The sequence below is a fragment of the Cetorhinus maximus genome, chromosome 14 (assembly GCF_964194155.1).
Source record: "Cetorhinus maximus chromosome 14, sCetMax3.hap1.1, whole genome shotgun sequence".
In the NCBI taxonomy this organism is placed as follows: domain Eukaryota; kingdom Metazoa; phylum Chordata; class Chondrichthyes; order Lamniformes; family Cetorhinidae; genus Cetorhinus; species Cetorhinus maximus.
The window spans coordinates 61,465,201-61,485,147 of NC_135892.1; positions in this window are offsets into that span (position 1 = coordinate 61,465,201).

The following is a 19,947-nucleotide window of genomic DNA, read 5'->3' on the forward strand; positions in this document are numbered from 1 at the left end:
GCATCCTGTGATCACACACTATCTGCACGTTCATGGAGTGGAAGCCCTTCCTGTTGATAAAGGCACCGGGCTCACCTGCTGGCGCCTTGATGGCCACATGTGTGCAGTCTATTGCACCCTGGACACGGGGGAAGCCAGCAATGGCCGCAAAGCCTCTTGCTCGCTCTGCCTGGCTGACCTCATCCTAGAGGTACAGAATGAAAGTCAGTGCCCACCTGAACAGAGCATCTGTCACCAGCTTGACACAACTGTGGACAGTGGACTGCGAGAATTCACAAAGATCACCCACCGACCCCTGAAAAGAGCCGGAGGCATAGAATTTGAGGGCAACTGTAACCTTCAGCGCCACTGGCATGGGGTGCCCACCCACACAGCTGGAGCTGATCTCAGGGCCAATCAACTGACAGATGGAGGTCACTGTCTCCCTTGAGAGACGGATCCTCCTTCGGCACTGCACCTCAGGCTTATTGAGGTAGCTGCATCGCCGCCTGTAAACCCTGGCAGCAGGATAGTGGCATCTTCTGCGGCCCCTTCCATTTTGCACCTCCTGTTGGCCCAGCGCCCCTTGTGCCTCCCTCCCAAAGGTGGCTTCCCTGAAGGCTGAATATGGACTCCTGGACTCCTCCCCCTTCTGGACCTCTCTTCCTCCTCAGAGGAGGTGTCTCCAGCGGAGAGCACAATCCCCATTCCCAGGGTAAGGGCAGGCTGTCTGATACCTCTGCAAGGCCCCAAGTCTTATGATTCCTCCAGAGTCCTGAACTGAAGCCTGTTCTTTCTGTCAAAGCAGCTCTGAAGAGAATTAAAGTTGTCCTGTTCACACAAGCAAGTAGCAATAAGTTTAAAAAGTAAAGTACTAACAACTTGCATCAGCGAGCTCAGATTTGAAAGAAGGATTCAAAATCACGAGGATGAGTCAAGAACCAGAGGACACCAATTAAAGGTGATTGTCAAAGGATCCAGAGACCACATTAGGAAAAACTTTTTTTACACATGTGGTTAGGATCTGAAGAACACTGCCTGAGCATGTGGTGGAGGCAGATTCAACCATGGTTTTCCAAAGGGAATTAGATAATTATCTGAAGAGAAAAAGATTTGCAAGACTATGGGGGTAAAGTCACGAGTGGGGCGAGTTGAGTTGCTGTTGCTGAGAGCTGGCATGGACATGACAGGCAGAATGGCCTCCTTCTGTGCTTTAGCCATTCTATAATTCAATGACTCACCTGCAAAAGGAGGCTTATAAATGCTTTCTGTCAAGAAAATCATTTTCCAATGAGCTCTGTTTTTATTTAATGGGGTTCATTTTTATTTTATTTCTGGATTGTTTAATTGTAATTGTATCCAGACTTCATTTTAACTAACAGCATAATTGAAGGCAAGGGAGCCAAATGTGTGTATAGGCAGTTACTTTCAACAGTTCAAATATAGACTCAACATTGCAATAGATTCTTTATTGGTAAGACAAAGTCCACAATCATGAATTTAATTATTTATTCCAATTTAGAGAGCTTCAACATACTGTGCTAAGAGCTGTTGAAAGACAGTCCCTTGGGATCGAGGGTGACTTGCTTCCACTCTGGTTCGAGATGGCTGATAAGTCCACTCCGCGATCTGCAGACTCTGCCACATGCAGGGCAGGTGGTGCTTGAAGTGTTGGGTAGCTGCTTTGTTTGGAGGTTTGTGCATTCCCTCTGATGCCTCAACTTCGCCTCTGCACATTCCTGATGAAGTCTGTCTATGTGTTTGGTGTTTTCCTGGATAAGCCTTCTCCATTTTGGTTGGTCACAAGCCAGGAACTCCCATGAGTTGGTGAGGATGTTTGACCTCTTCAGGAATGCTTTGAGGACATCCCCATATTGTTTCCACTGTCCTCCTGGGAGTCGCCTGCCGCGACCGAGTCCTGAGTAGAGCAGCCACTTAGAGAGTCTGATATCAGGCATGCAAATTACACGTCCCACCCAGCAGAGTTGGTTTTGAGTGATTCATGCCTCGATTCTGGGCATGTTGGCTTGGGAGAGGATGCTTCTGTTGGACTGCCTTTCTTGCCACGGGATTTGGAGGATCTTGTGAAGGCACCGCTGGTGGTACTTCTCCATTGCTTTGAGGCACCTGCGGTAGGTTGTCCAAGTCGCTACAGCATATAGGAGTGCAGGCATCACCACTGCCCAGTAAACCATGTCCTTAGTTTTGAGTTTGAGATCTTGGTCCGCAAATACTCTTTTCCTCAGTTGGCCAAAAGCTAAGCTGGCACATTGAAGGTGATGATGAAATTTCCCCTCTATGTCAGACTTTGCTGAGAGGAGGCTCCCAAAATATGGAACACTGTCCACATTTTTCAGGATCTAACGCTGAGGACATAAAAGGACATGACAAAAGAACAGCCAGGGAACGAACAGTTGGCCCATCTACCCTGTGTCACATTCATTGGCCTCAATATTGACCTAAAATCCTCCCCCCCACCATAGTGTGTGACTGAGAGTCACGGAGGGGGTGTAAAGTGGGCTTAAAGAAGTAAATATAAGGAAATCCTCCCTAGCACAAACATGTCCAGGTACCAGCACAATCAAATGTTCTGCCGCGGAGGGGTGGGACACTTAGTTAACATTTTTAATTCAGGTTGCCACAGTGGCATTGGGAGCCTGTATTAAAATTGGCTGTTGTTGCATTGATTCCAAGGGATCAGAAAACTCGGCAGTGAAAGGGAAGTGGAAGGTTCCAGCTTCAACAGGTAAATGCCTTTTTCATCACTCCTCCTGGCCCAAAAGGGGTTAGAAGTCTCCTGTCAGGCTGCTTAGTGAAGTCTTCAGCATCCTCCAGAATCCCCTCTTCCAGCCCTGCTTAACATTCCTCTCATACCCCCTTTCAATTGTGGCCCCTCTCTTCATTTCCAATTGCCGACTTCTCTCACCCTCCAAGTTGCAGACTCCCTCCTCCACTCCTCCAATTACCAACCTCTTTTTCCAACTCCCAATTACAGCATCTCTTCCCTGCCCCTCTGCCAATTGCCAGGGACCATCCCTAAGGGTCACTCGCTGCTTCCTCCTGCCACAGTTGTTTCCACCTGACCACCGGCCGGCAGGAAATTAAACAATAAAATGTTAATAAGGTTCAGTGCGGCAGGATCTCTGCATCACTGACCTTGCCATTTACGTCATCAATTTTTGGCCTCCCCACACCTTCCCTGTCTCCTAATAAATATCGGGGCTGTGATACCTGATGCATAATGACTATATACCACCTACCCTCTGTTGCCATATAATCTCCTGAGAAAGACAGCAGAAAAAAAGGATGTGGCAAAACTTGGCTGTTGTGTTAAATTACATGATTAATTAGTGTGTTATCCCTAACAGCACTGTGTTATTGATTAGTGTGTTATCCCTAACAGCACTGTGGGTGTACCTACACCTCATGACTGTAGCAGTTCAAGAAGGCAGCTCACCACCACTTTCTCAAGGGCAGTTAGGGATTGGCAATAAATGCTGGCCTAACCAGCGACACTCATATCCCATGAATGAATATAAAACAAAATTCAATCAGCTAGTTATTCAACTGAAGTTGTTTACTAGGCAGTTAAGACTGTATCATGTAATTATTCTGGGTAGATTAATAGCATAATCTTTGCATTTCTGCTGTAGTTAGTATTTTTGTGGATTATTATCAAAAATATTAAAACCAGTATAACCAGAATCGAGCGTGAAAAAATATAAGACTACAAAGTTGGAATGCTTTTATAATACAACAAACACAATCATTGGAAGATATGAGAGCATTGTTGGCTTTGGCCTTCACCTCTAAATGATGAATACATAATTCAGGGCTATAAATAATGATTCTCTGATAACCCCCGGTCCCCATTCACGATAGTGGAAAAATAATTTCCATAAAAATGATTTCATATTTGTAGCAGCTGTTGAACAAGCAAGATGGAGTTTTAATTCTATACTGGCCTTACTAAACCAATGCTTTAGCACATCTTTAAATCTGCTAATGGGCTTCTGCAATATATAAAAATTGTTGTCCTTCAATCAACAATATAATAACATATAAGATTCAGAAATCTGGAATGTTTTCTTTTAGAATATCATACAATTTATTGTTACAATGCTATTGATGTTTCCTTGAGATTTTGAAATATACCTTTTAAATGTCCTTAAGCTATTGATATTGTCCATTCCAAAGCACAAGCACAGTGCCACCAATGTTGATTTTTTTTTAAGCACTACTTGCTCAAAATGGGCAGACCCAAGCTGCACTGGGCACACAGTTATTTTATGCAATGCTAAACCTAACCACAAAAAGCTTTGTATAAATTCAACTCAAAAGTGATAAACCAATGAAATTAAACAATTTTTAGATTACTGTTGTTTATCCAGGTAGTATTTAAATTGCAAAAAACTAGTTATATCACTCACATAAAGAGATACATAATTTCCCACTGGATGGATTGCAATGGATAAATCTGACAGTAATTATGTCCACATATGGGGTTATTTTTAACTACTGAGAATGATTACCTGATTTGAATATTTAAGTCATAAGTAGTTAATACTTTGCTGTCGCACAAGACCAAATAAAAAGGAAGGAAAAGGGTGCCTGGCAAAGTAGTTAAATGTTTATACCTTTTGGCTCATTGGTTGTACTCTTGTTTCAGATTCAGAGTGTATGCGTTTAATCCCTACTCCAAGATTTAACCACATAATCTAACCATTGATTCTTCAATGTAGTACAGCTAACTGTTTGTGTGAACTGGATACAGTGAACAAGTCTTGCATCAGAACAGGTAGCACTAAGGTTCAAGAACAGCAACAACTTATGTTACAATGTAATAAAATGCCCCAAGGTAAAATTAGGTCTCAGACCTCATCTGATCTAGACTGGTCAGCTGTGGATGCCTGCTGCACATCCCCAGGTCGCTCACCAGGGAAGAAACATCAATGTCAGGCCTCTGGCATCAGCCCTCAACTAAGTCCCGAAAGTGGAGTTGGAGTGAGCTGGGGTTGGGAGACAATTGTGATGCAGGTGGAGTCATGGGGGTGCTCTTCTGTTCATTTTGGCACTCCAAGACGGATTTTTAAAAATATGTTTATCACTTACCTTTGCAGCTGTGATGGTGGCGAAGAAATAGGAAGCAGAAAGTAGGAGCAAAGTGTAATAGCAAAGTATTTACAGCCGAGAAACAGAAGATTTGGCCCAACAGTAAGTGACACAGATTGAAGTTCTCAATGCTTTTTCTACAGAGCACTGAACTCAGAGAATTTGGTGAGCAAAGGAATCTTGAGTGAAGGAAAGGTGCTGCTCTGATATTTTTTAAAAAGCAAGCACAGCTGAGAAAGGGAGTAGGAAACAGTGAGAGCTGAGGCCTAGAGGCATGAATTAAAAGTAATAGTTTAACTAGATTCTAAAAGAGGGAACACAGCATTCATTCATAGCAAAGTAAATGAATTGATGGCCCACATTGAAGAAAATAAATACGATCTGATAGCAATTATGGAGAAATGGCTGCAGGACAACAAAGACCTTAATATTGAAAGGTACATGACATTCAAGAAGAATAGGAAGTTAGGTAAAGGTGGAGGGGTAGCACTGTTAATCAAAGAGCATTGGTACAATAGTTAGAGATGACCTTGGCTCAGGAGATCAGAATGTAGAATCGGTTTGGGTGGAGATAAGGAATAGTAGGGGAAAAAAGTCATTAGTGGGAGTGGTCTACAGGCCCCCTAACAGTAGCCACAGTGTAGGACAAAGTATTCAAGGGAAAATATTGTGTGCTTGTGACAAAGGAACGGCAATAACCATGGGTGATTTTAATCTAAACATAAACTGGAAAAATCAGATTGGCAATAGTCGAGTTTTTAGAATGCTTTTGAGGTAGTTTCGTAGAGCAGCATGTTCTGGAACCAACCAGAGAGCAGGTTATATTAGACTTGGTATTGTGTAACGTGACAGGATTAATTAATGACCTCAGAGTAAAGGCACCCCTCAGCAGCAACAACCACAATATGATTGAATTTTACATCCAGTTTGAAAGGGAGAAGAGTGGGTCTAAGACTAGTATCTTAAACCTAAATAAGGGCAACTATGTGGGGATGAAAGCTGAGCTAGCTGAAGTGAACTGGGAAACTAGGCTAGAGGATAGATCAACAGAGTAGCTATTTAAGGGGATATTTCAAAATATTCAGAGTAAGTACATTTCAACTATAAAGGAAAATTCTAAGGGGAGGACCCACCATCCATGGTTAACTAAAGATATTAAGGAAAGTATCAAGCTTAAGGAAAAAGCATACAACTGCACAAAGGTGAGCGGCAGGACAGATGATTGGACAGGATATAAAGAACGGCAGAGAATGACTAAAAAGTTAATCAGGAGAAAGAAAATAGAGTATGAAAGGAAGATAGCTAGAAATATAAAAATGGATAGCAAAAGTTTCTACGGGTCTTTAAAAAAGAAAAGAGTAAGTAAAGTGAGAGTTGGTCCTCTAGACCGTGACAATGAGGAGTTAATCGTAGATAATAATGAAATGGTGGAAAAAATGAACAAATATTTTGCTTCTGTGTTCACTATAGAGGATACAAAAAAACATTCCAGTAATAGCTCTAAATCAGGAGGTGAATGGAAAAAGGAAGTAGGGAAAAGGTACTGAGCAAATTGATGGAGCTGCTGCCTGGCAAATCTCCGAGTCTCGATGGACTACATCCTAAGGTCTTAAAAGAGGTGGCTAATGAGGTAGTCAATGCGCTGGTGTTAATTTTCCAAAATTCGCTAGGTTCTGGAAACATTCCATCAGATTGGAAAGTAGCAAATGTAACCCCTCTATTCAAAAAGGCGATGGAAACAGAAAACAGGAAACCATAGGCCAGTTAGCTTGACGTCTGTCATGGGGCAGTTATTAGAATCAAACATTAAGGAGGTTACAGTTGGGCACTTAGAAGAGCTCAAGGCATTAGAGAAGAGTCAGCATGATTTTGTGAAAGGAAAATCATGTTTAACTAATTTATTGGGTTTCTTTGAAGGAGTAACATGCGCAGTGGATAAAGAGGAGCATGTAGACGTACTGTACTTGGATTTCCAGAAGGCATTTGATAAGGTGCTACATCAAAGATTATTATGGAAAATAAAAGCGCATGGTGTAGTGGGTAGCCCGTTAGCATGAATAAAAGACCGGCTGGCTGGCAGAAAGCAGAGAGTATGTATAAACAGGTATTTTTCTGATTGGCAGGATGTGAAGAGTGGAGTCCCACAGGGGTCTGTACTGGGGCCTCAACTTTTTATAATTAACATCAATGACTTAGATGAGGGGAGTGAAGACTTGGTAGTTAAACTTGCAGATGACACAAAGATAGTTGAGAAAGTATGCTGTGAAGAGGACATGAGAAGGTTGCAGATGGATATAGATAGGTTGAATGAGTGGGCAAAGATCTGGCAAATGGAGTTTAATGTGGGAAAATGTGAAGTTGTTAACTTTGGCAGGAAGAAAAAAAAAAGCAGTGTATTACTTAAATGGAGAATGGCTGAATAATTCTGAGGTGCAGGGGGACCTAGGTGTTCTAGTATATGAGTCACAAAAATGAGTCTGCAGGTACGGCAAGTAATTAAGAAGACTAATGGAATGCTGCCCTTTATTATGAGAGGGATTGAACATAAAAGTAAGAATGTTATGCTTCAGTTATACAGGGCATTAGTGAGACCGCATGCACCTCGAATACTGTGTGCAGTTTTGGTCTCCTTATTTAAGGAAAGATGTAAATGCATTGGAAGAGGTTCAAAGGAGGTTTACTAGATTGATACCTGGATTGAATGGGTCATCTTATGAGGAAAGGTTGGGCACATTGGGTTTGTTTCCACTGGAGTTTAGAAGAGTGGGGGGTGATTTGATTGAAGTATACAAGATCCTGAATGGCCTTGACAAAGTGGACATCAAAAGGATGTTTCCCCTTGTGGGTTAACCCAGAACTAGAGGGCACTGTTTTAAAATTAGGGGTCACCTTTTTAGGACAGAAATGAGGAGAAATCTTCTCTCTCAGAGGGTTGTGCGACTTTGGAATTCTCTGCCTCAGAAGGTGGTGGAGACAGGGTCATTGAATATTTTAAAGGCAAAGGTAGGTAGATTCTTGTTAGGCAAGGGAATCAAAGGTTCCTGGGGTTAGATGGGAATGTGGAAACCAAAACACAAGAAGATCAGCCATGATCTTAATGAATGGCGGAGCAGGCTCGGGGGGGCCAAATGGTCTACTCCTGTTCCTATTTTTTATGTTCTTAAGAGGCAGGAAGCACGGGCGTCTTCAGGGTGTGTGCCACTTTCAAACCAGCACTTTGCATTGAAGACTGCTTGGAGTGATGACACCCTGAAGGAATGCAATAGGGTCTTGAAGATAGCAATATCTGGCTTACACTCAGTGTCATGTTCCAGTGAGAGCAGAAATAGGAAGATAGGGAGGATCAGTGCAGGATTGTGACCAATATCCTCAGAGGAAAATTCATTACATTGATTGTGCAGGGTTTAAACTAAACTAGGAAGGAGGCGGGCATCATTATATTGAAGTAGAAAATAGGAACAAGGGGCATAAAGGAGTGTTGCATAGTATTAGAGAAGAAAGTAGTACCATATTAGATAGCATCAGAATAAAGACTATGAGGAATGCAAGGGTATGTTTAGAATACATGTATGCACATACTCAAAATGTGGTGAATAAGGTTGGTGAATTACAAGCACAAACAGCTAGGGAAGGGAAAAAGGGAAGTGGAGTGGCAGTACTGATCAGGAAAGACATTGTCATGTTGGAAAGAGAGGATGTCTTTCAAGGGGCAAAGACAGAGTCCATTTGGTTAGAGTTGAGAAGCATAAAATTGAGGAGCATTCATGCCACTGGTTGTATTCTATAGGCCTCCGAATAGTGAGAGAGATTTAGAGGAGCAAATCTGCAGGGAAATCACAGTGATGTGCAAGAACTATAGAGTGGTAATATTGGGGGACTTTAGTTAAGCAAATATAAGCTGGGATATTAGAATAAAGGGAAAGGAAGGGAGGAATTTCTGAAATGTGTTCAGAGGAACTTCATTGGCCAGTATTTTCTTGCCCCAACTAGGAAGGAGGCATTGCTGGATCTGGTGCTGGGCAATGAGGTGGACCAAGTGGACTAAGTCCCTTTGGGTGAACATTTGGGTAAGAGTGATCGTCACATCATAAGGTTTAGATTAGTAATGGAGAAAGCAAGGGACAATCTAAAGTAGAACTTCTAAATTAGAAAAGCGCTAACTTATAAGGGTTGAATGGGGATCTAGCCAAGGTAAATTGGAACCAAAGCTTGTTTGGAAAAACTGTATGGAGAAAAGGGTGATCTTTAAAGAAGAGATGTTTCAGGTACAGACTAGGTGCATTCCAACAAGGGCAATAGACAGGGGAACCAAAGTCAGGCCTCCTTTGATGACAGGGAGATAGAGAATATGATGAAACAAAAAAGACGGTCTATGATGCATGTTAGGTAAATTTTTCAAGCGCCGACTGATGAAGTCGTGGGCCCTGCCTGCGGCGACGGTGAGGATCCTGCACCATATCATCCCTCCCTCAATGCAACTGTGAGTACTCTCTCTCCTGCTTTTGACTCTGCTGATATATGCTAATTATCTCTACTTTGGTTCACAGGGAGCTCTGCCAAGTGATCAACACCCTCAACCAGCCAGTCCCTCAACTCCATTCATGTCCTCACCTCCAACCAAGAGGACACTTCCTCCATTGAAGAGTGGGAAATAAGCAACCTGGAAGAACCATCACAGCACTTACCCAAACCCTCCACCAGCGCAGAGACACACACCTCGTTGGGACCTAGATCTAGAGCAGGTTCCGGTTAACAATCTGGTGGTTACCGTATGGACACATGCCTGCAGCAGGAGGAGGCAAGTTTGGCCGAGCTCCCCGGCTCTCGGAGGACAGCTGGGGATCAGGCATCTGTGAGTCCGAACCAGATGACCAGCCTCTGGATTTGGCCTTCCAACTCATCCTAGAGAGTCGGCAGGAGGCGTGGGAACATCACCCAGAGCTGTTGGAAGCCCTCAAAAGAGTGGCACGTGAGTCAGAGGAGTGCGTCCGCCTGCTCTCTGATAAAGTGGTGCCCACAAGTGTGTGTATGGAAGTCTCCATGGGGAGGATGGCAGATGCCATGAGGACCCTGGTCAAGCAGGACACGGAGGTGTGTGCAGACTTGCATTCCATCGTGGGAGCCATGGGTGAGTTCCTGCAGGAGAGGAAACGGGACACCTTGATGTCCCTCCAGGTGTTCGTTCCCCTCAAGGAGCCAGGCTGGAGCCCGTGGGCACCTGGAGGGAGGAGGAGTGGCAGCTGGACACTCCTCGGTCACCCACTGCGGAATCTTAGAGGCTGTCCTCTCCCCCTGAGTCTCCTTTGCCTGTGAGCCTATCAACCTCATTCTCTATCACCTGGCCATCGAGTGATTCTGGAGGGAGAAATGCATGTGTAGCAGGGCATTTTGGAGCCTCGTGCAATCACTGTCCCACGCACGCGGATCCTTGTCATATCACACTCACCTCAGTCTCCTGAGTATTTTGAATGATGCCTGCTGGGGTTGCTTTCAGTTGTCGACCTAAGCTGACCTTAATCTCCGCCCACCCAATGATCACACTCCCATGCAGCACCTGATCTCTCGCACCATGGCTGTCGTTATACTTTTGATTTAAACAGCATAGTCTGGGTTCGCTTTTTCATCAGCTCCCCCATCTTTTCCCCTCCCCCCAATCACAAATTTCCTTTCTCCCATCACAGTTGACCCCCCTGGCATCACCTTCCACCTCCTCACCATCACATAGCTGCCACAATCCTTTTCCTTTGGCGATGTCCAGGTGAACATGTGCATTCCCTTCCTTCCCAAAAATTACACCCGCATCCACATTCACCTCCCGACCTCCTCCTTCCCACCCGTAGGTCCATGTCTGCCTCCGAGTCCCCACCAACCACACTTGCCATCCCTTCTACCGCTGCCATCAGTCCCTCATCCTCCCACCCTACCCCCTCACTCTGCCCTCAGTCATTCTTACCATTCCCTCACACCACATCCACCTTCAGTTTGCTCCCCAGGAGGCAGTCATGGACCCATGAGACCCCTCCCTTGTACGTTTAACTGGATATCACCCCACTTTGACCCCCTTCCCCCCCGGAACATCTTCCCCCCGCCCTTGCTCCTCCCACTCCCCCGGACTCCCCCCACCGCCGAGTCCTTCGCCCTTTCTGACTCCATCAGACACCCTTACTTCTTCCGCCGCCCTTAGTCCTTCCTCCCCCAACTCCTTCCTCCAGCCTGACTCCTTCCCCCTACCTGACTCCCTCACCCTCACTTCTTCCTCCAGCTTTATTCATTCTGCTTTCCTGACTCCTTCCTCCACCCTTACTTCTTACTCTACCCTTACTCCCTCCCCTCTCCACACTCCTTCCTACCCTTAGACTCCCTTGCCCTCTCCGCACTCCCTCTTCCCCCTGGACTGCTTCCCTTCTCCACACTCCTTCCCCCCCATCCGAACTCTTTTGCTTAAATCTTCCACCCCCCTTACACCTACATCCCCAGTTGCCATCTTCTCCTGTGTTACCCCCTCCTCCCCGGTCCTCCCTCCCCCACTCCCAACCTCACCTCCCCCGACACCTTCATTACTCCCTTTCCAACCTCACTCCCACTGACAACTTCATTACCCCTTCACCCCACAACACCTTCATTCTCCTTCCCAACCTCACCCCCTGACATCTCTTCCTCTCACAGTTGACCCTAGACCTTCCTCTCCCACCCCCTTGACCATCATCCATTCTGAGCATCAATGGTGACTTTCCAACTGATGTATGACAATGAAGTTCCTGATGTCCGATGGTGGGGAGCACATCCACCATCGATGGGCTGAGTGGACGATCGCAAACTGGTTTCATGACGCTGTGAAACCGATTTTTGGCCTTCTTGCCATATTGTCTGCTCACGCCACCAAACATGCCCAATGCCAGCGGGCACAGAAGATCCAACCTAAGAAGAAAATTTATTCTGCCATGTGATAAAACCTGGTAATAGTTGCAATCTATTAGCTTGAATCAACAAACCAGAAACCATGGGTGGAATCATTCCAGATTTGGTAAAATGGCGTTTTACCTGCCGGCCGCAATGGCGGCTTTTCAAGTCATATTGTCCCAAACCCGCCGTATTAATTATGCATTCCTAGGAAACACGCCATTTCCATGGCAGGCGGGCTCTCATTCGCCCGGTCACCATCACCTCCGTTTCAGCATGCTGGGTGCCATATTTAAAGTCCAGCCACATGCACACTTCTCAGTGCTTCCAGCCCACGACTGCTACAAAGGTGACATGGCCCTGAAAGGAAAAAAGACCACAGCCCCCAGGTTTGGTGACCATCCCTTGAGTGCCCTTTGGACACAGTGGATGCTTGCCTTGATGTCTTCCACCTCCGCACTGGACAGCTGATGGGCAGAAAACTCAGTAATCTGGCTTGGGAGGTGTTGGTAGCGGTGGTCAGTGCCAATGTCCTGCAAGAAAGGACAGATACCCAGTGGCGCAAGAGAATGAATGGTCTCCTTCATTCCGCCAGGGTAAGTCACTCTTCTCATCACTGTCAACTCACACACTCACAAACCTATCACACATCCACAGGGCCCTAACTCACTGCCGGTTCAAGGGACGTCACCATTCACTCTCTCACACACACCTTCATTGTCCTCACACACCTTCATTGTCCTCATCCGGTGCATGGGACCACTCACCACTCCACATGCCAGGCAAATATCATCCGGGCTGGCAGGCGTCTCTCCATCTCTATTCATGCAGAACAAACTGGCACACAACAAGAGGGAGAGGTCACAGACCAAATGCCTGAAATCAAGTTCCTCACAGACTTTGAAAATGGGGTCATCTGGGTGGCCGGCAATGATCTGGACCAGTCCTGTGCTGACGGTGAGGTTGGCAGTGCTCTACCAAGTGAGGATCCAGCAGTGCAACATCCATCAGACAACCATGCTGTGAGTGATGTATCCTGTTTCACAGGCCACTGCCATGCACTAATTATCTCCTCTTGCTTTCACAGGCACATCTGGGAAACAGCCAATGGAGTCCATGACCCAGGGCCTCCAATCAAGCCCCGAAGAAACCTCTGAAGAGGAATGTAGAGGCACCTCCCTGAAGTCCTGTCACAGCGCTCACCCACACCCTTCACCAGCACAGAGACACACACCTCAGTGGGACCTAGCTTCACAGTAGCCTCGGGATCACAATCTGGTGAGGACATCGCACTATCTGATCCACAGCAGGCGGCGACAGGGACGTCCCAGATGTCCGACACTCGGAGGACTGCTGGAAGCCAGAAATCCACAGAGTCCGAGTCAGATGACGAGCATCTGGACTCGGTCATGTCACAGTTGCTGGAGCTGCAAAGGCAAGCGCGAGAACATCAGGAAGGGATGTCCGCTGCACTCCTCAGATTGCAAGGCACAATGGAGGAGTCCATCCGCATTCAGGCTGAAGTGATAGTGCCAAGGTCAACGCTGGTAGGATAGCAGCTGCTATGGAGACCTTAGTCCGGGATATCACTCCTGCACTGCTGTGCAGGCTCAACTCCATCACTGATGCCATAGTTGGCCTCCAACAGTGTGTATGTAAGAGGGGTGTGGGGCAGCTCGATCTTACTCCAGCTACCCCCTCTCCTTAAGGAGTCAGCCAGGGGCCCTTGAGCACCGATAGGGAGGAGGGTCAGCAGGTGCTCCCCCTGGGACCATCCATCCAGATGACTTGGGGAATGTCCAGCCCATCCAAAACCCCTCTTCCTGTGACCTCAGCAACTCCAGCAACACTGCCACACAACTGGATCCCAAAAGCAGGCTGGAGCCCTACAGGTCTCAGCGCTCCAGAGGACGCCCATCAAGGTCATCACAGACAGTGTGTAGCAGTCAGCAGGCTGCCTCCACCTCCGCTGTGGATGTCGGGGGAGCACCAAGATGTAGCAGCAGGGTTAGGAAATTTAAGAAGCTGTAGTTACACAGCCTGGGCACGGGTGTTAATCACTTGTATATACTGTTCATAATTGTCAATAAACTATCAAGAATGTTTCCCTGCCTACAGCTCCTTGTTCTGATGATCAGTGTTCGTTTTACTCAGATGTGAAACCTTTCTGCATAGGGTAAAGGCAGGTGTCTCATTCCAGGGCCTCTTCCCTGTGTTTTGTGCAGCCTTCAGACCAAAGTGATGGCCCGGCCTCACACTCACTGGACACATTACTGATGCCTGCGCCTCAATGGTGCTGGTCATTGCTGCCAGAATGTTCTGGGCAGGCACCACAGAGTTCCGTCATTCTCTCTGTATGCTCTCAGCACCTTCAAGGTGGGGCTGACCCCCATCTCTTTAGCATCTGTGACCTGTGACGCTGTGCTCCTGAAGGGGTCAGGTGCTGAAGGTGGACAAAGGATCAGATGCTTTAAAGTTTCATGCTGCATCTCTATGATATGGCCCTGATCACGGAGCGCAAGCAAGCTCCCCTCAGCCAGACTGGAGTCAGAGGCTATGTGAAGATCTATGGAGTGTTCTCACTGCATGTCATCATCATCCTCCTGCGATCGAGCGACTATTAAGGCCTGCACAGCGTCTCCCTGACAGGAGCATTATCACAGATGATATTCACAGTGCCATAAGTCAGACTGGAGTCAAACATTCATAGATGAAATGTAAGGATTTTATGGTGCCTTCTCACTGCATGTCGTCATCATCCTCCACAATTCCAGCAGCTATGAGGCCTCCCGAGCACACCTGCCTCATCTAGCCCGTGCGAGGGTCTCATCGCTGCCATTGCCACCTTCAAGGACCTCCACACCTTCATCCCTGTTGGCATCCTCCTCATCAGAGTAGAGCTCCAACTCCTCCATTTCCTCCTCAGCCAGCTCCTCTCCCTGTTGCAGCATCAGGTTGTGAAGGGTGCAACAGGCAATGATGATGCATGACACCCTCTGTGAACTATATTGCAGGGCTTCACCAGACCGGTCCAGGCACTGGAACCTCATTTTCAGCATCCACCAAGTTTCGAGTTGCTGCATAAGCTTCATTGTACCTTCAACCGCAGAAGGTGCAACACTTGCCCCTTTACTTACCCTCTCCTCACCGTCCAAGGGCCCAAACATTCCTTTCAAGTGAAGCAGCGATTCACTTGCACTTCCCTCAATTTAGTCTACTGCATTCGTTGCTCCCAATGTGGTTTCCTCTACATTGGAGAGACCAAACGCAGACTGGGTGACCGATTTGCAGAACACCTTCGGTCTGTCCGCAAGCATTACCCAGACCTCCCTGTCGCTTGCCATTTCAACACTCCACCCTGCTCTCATGCCCACATGTCCGTCCTTGGCCTGCAGCATTGTTCCAGTGAAGCTCAACGCAAACTGGAGGAACAGCACCTCATCTTCCGACTAGGCACTTTACAGCCTTCCAGACTGAATACTGAGTTCAACAATTTTAGATCATGAACTCTCTCCTCCATCCCCACCTCCTTTCCGAACCCCCCTTTTTTTCCCAATAATTTAAAAAGATTTTTCTTTTCCCACCTATTTCCATTATTTTTAAATGTATTTCCATCCATTGTTTTATCTCTACCTTTTAGCCTTTTTTGATTCCTTCACCCCACCCCACTCCCACTACGGCTATCTGTACCTTGCTTGTCCTGCTTTCTACCCTTAATTAGCATATTCCTTAGATAATATCACCACCTTCAACACCTCTTTATCCTTTTGTCTGTGACATCTTTTGGTTATCTCCACCTATCACTGGCCCTCTATCCAGCTCTACTTGTCCCACCACCCCCCCCACCCCCCCCACTGCTTAAACCAGCTTATATTTCACCTCTATTCTATTTTTACTTAGTTCTGTTGAAGGGTCATTCGGACTCGAAATGTTAACTGTGTTCCTCTCCGCAGATGCTGCCAGACCTGCTGAGTTTTTCCAGGTATTTTTGTTTTTGTTCATTATAACTTCGCTTTGCTGCAGTCTGAGGCTGCCACAGGGGTGTCATCAGCTACGTCCTCTGTGGGTAGCCCTTGTCCCCAGGAACCATCCCTGCAGCTTCTGTGGATCCTGGAAGACACCAGGAGTCTGTGACCAACTGAGAGTGTAAGAGTCGTGTACACTCCCTGGAAACCGTGCACAGACCTGAAGGATGCATTTGTGGTGGTCGCACACCAGCTGCAAATTCAGTGAATGGAGGCCTTAGTGGTTGACATAGTTGACCCTGTGTTGCGATAGAGATCTGAGCACCACGTGAGTGCAGTCAATCGCACCCTACACCTGTGGGAAACCTGAGATCTGGGCAAATCTAATCGCTCTTGTATCCTGGCTATCCTGGCCCTGGACGAAATGCACAAAGTTGTGTGTCCTCCCAAAGCTGACATTTGTGGGTGGATCCCTTTAAAAACACACAGAGGTCACCTGTGGAGCCCTGAAAGGAGCCACTGGCATAGAAATTGAGCACTGTAGTCACTTTCACGGCCGCTGGCAGTGGATGCCCTCCATGTCCCCGTGGCACCAAATCCTGCAGTGGCTGGTAGATGTGACCGACCAGTTCCCTAGACATGTGCAGTCTTCGGTGACACTGGTTCTCGGTCAACTGCAGGAATGAAAGGGGGAGGCTATAGGCCCTGGGTCTAACTAGGTGTCGACCAGCGGTGGCTGACTGTGGCTTCTCGGCAGTGTGCATGGGAGCCCCAGCTGCCCCTTCCGGAGGGTGCTGCTCCTGCCTCTCCGCAGCCAGGAGCCTCAGTCACTCTCTTCTCAGTTGTCTTTGCCCTCTTCTATCCATGAGGCATACAGCTGAGTCACCAGGCTCCATGCTCCCGATGTACTCCTCCTGCAGGATGTAAGAGGGAGATGCATGGGTTAGCATGGGTCTACTAAGAATCTAAAAAACAGGAAATGCTGGAAAAACTCAGCAGGTCTGACAGCATCTGTGGAGAGAGAAACAAAGTTAATGTCTTGAGTCCATATGACTCTTCTTCAGAGCATCTCTCTTCAGTATTCTTTGAAGAAGGGTCATACGGACTCAAAATGTTAACTCCGTTTCTCTTTCCACAGATGCTGTCAGACCTGCTGAGTTTTTCCAACATTTTCTATTTTTATTTCAGATTTCCAGCATCCGCAGTATTTTGTTTTTATTTTATTTTATTGTACTAAGAACCTCTCTTGGTTAAGTCTGAAGGCATTTGGATGGAAGGTGAAATTGTCCAATCCGAAACTAGAGTCCTAAATCTTAACAAAGGAAACTATGAAGGTATGAGGTGTGAGTTGCTAAGATAAAGTGGGGAACTTCATTAAAAGGTGGATAGGCAGTGGCTAATACTTAAGGAACAAATGTATGTTTTGCAACAATTATACATTCCTTTCTGGTGCAAAAACACAACAGGAAAAGCAAACCAACCATGGCTAATGAAAGAAATTAAGGGTAGTATTAGATCCAAAGAAGAGTCATATAAAGTTACAAGAAAAAGTAGCAAGCCTGAGGATTGGATCAGTTTAGAATTCAGCAAAGGGGGACCAAGAGATTGATTAAGAGGGGAAAAATAGAGTATGAGAGTAAACTTGCAAGGAACATAAAAGTGGACTGTAAAAGCTTCCATAATATGTGAAAAGGTAAAGATTAGTGAAGACAAACGTAGATCCCTTACAGTCCAAAACGGGAGAGTTTATAATAGAAAACGAGGAAATTGAAGAACAATTAATCAACTACTTTAGTTCTGTCTTCACGGAAGAAGACGTAAGTAACTTCCTAAAAATACTAGGGAACCAAAGGTCTAATGAGAAGGAAGAATTGAAGGAGATTAGTATTACTAAAACAATAGTGCTGGAGAAATTAATGAGACTGAAAGCCGATAAATCCCCAGGGCCCGATAATCTATATCTCAGGTACTAAAGGAGGTGGCCATGGAAATAGTGGATGCGTTTGTTGTCATCTTCCAAAATTCTGTAGATTCTGGAACAGTCCAGGCAGATTGGAGGGTGACAAATGTAACCCCACTATTTAAAAAAGGAGGGAGGGAGAAAACAGGGAATTACAGACCGGTTAGCCTAACATCAGTAGTAGGGAAAATGTTAGAGTCTATTATAAAGGATGTGATGATATGACACTTAGAAAATATCAACAGGATTAGACAAAGTCAACATGGATTTATGAAAGGGAAACCATGTTTGACAAACCTACTGGAGCTTTTTGAGGATGTAACAAGCAGAATAGATAAGGGAGAACCAGTAGATGTGGTGTATTTGGATTTTCAGAAAATTCTTGATAAAGTCGGAACTAAGAGGTTAGAGTGTGAAATTAAAGCACATGGGATTGGGGGTAATATATTGGCATGGATTGAGAATTGGTAAACAGGCAGGAAACAGAGAGTAGGTATAAACTTGTCTTTTTTGGAGTGGAAGGTAGTGACTAGCCGGGTCCGCAGGGATCAGTGCTTGGGCACCAGCTATTCACAATGTATAAGAATGATTTGGATGAGGAACACGAATGTAATATTTCCAAGTTTGCTGATGACATGAAACTTGGTGGGAGTGTGAGCCATGAGGAGGGTGTTAAGAGGCTTCAAGGCAATTTAGACAAGTTGACTGAGTGGGCAAATACATGACAAATGCAGTATAATGTGGATAAGTATGAAGTTATACCCTTCGGTTGGAAAAACAGAATGGCAGAGTATTATTTACATGGTGATAGATTGTGAAATGTTGATGTACAAAGGGACCTGGGTGTCCTTGTACACCAATCACTGAAAGCAAGCATGCAGGTGCAGCAAACAGTTAAGAAGGCAAATGGTATTTTGGCCTTCATTGCACGAGGACTTGAGTACAGGAGCAAGGGTGTCTTACTGCAGCTGTACAGTGCATTGGTGAGACCACACCTGGAGTATTGTGTGCAGTTTGGGCTCCTTATCTAAGAAAGAATATACTTGCCATAGAAGGAGTGCAGTGAAGGTTCACCAGACTGATTCCTGGGATGGCAGGATTGTCATGTGAGGAGAGATTGGGCCGACTAGGCCTGTATTTACTGGAATTTAAAAGAATGAAAGGGGATCTCATTGAAATATATAAAACTCTGACAGAGATGGACAGACTGGATGTAGGGGTGATGTTTCCTCTAGCTGGGGGGTCTAGGACGAGGGTACACAGTCTCAGGATACGGGGTAGGCCATTTAGGACTGAGATGAGGAGAAACTTCTTCACTCAGATAGTGGTGAACCTGTGAAATTCTCTACCATAGAAGGCTGTGGAGGTCAAGTCACTGAATATATTTAAGAAGGAAATTCATAGATTTCTGGACTCTGAACTCCAAAGGTGTCAAGGCGTATGGGGAGAGAGCGGGAGTACGGTGTCACAATAGAGGATCAGCCATAATCATATTAAATGGCAGAGCAGGCTTGAAGGGCTGAATGACCTCTACTCCTGCTCCTATTTCCTATATTTCTATAGCTCCAGAAACCCCAGAAAAATGGTATAAATATTGTTTTTCTAGCGTATCTGTGACCCTTCTGTCACATGTGGCAGATGAAGACATTTATTCCCGTGACCAGGACTCTTCCCCGCTGGAATCATAATTCAATGTATTTCTAAAAGGAGATCACTGTAAAGTTTTGTTCTCCATCTTCTTATATTGTTCTGGTGTTATGTTATTATTATAACTTCAGGATACTTAATAGTTTTTATAATGAAAAACATACTGTAGTCAGCAGCTAAAGTACCCCATTGAAGAAAATAAATAGCTATTCACACTAGTAGGTACATGATAAATAACTCCATAAATCAGCAGAAGAATGAATAGGCTCTTATTATCAACAATTTTATTGTTACATAGAATCACATTGAAATTACAACAGGAAACAAACTGTTCACTGCATCCAGGTGCTGCTTATCCTCCATAAAGTAGTCCTAATCCCATGC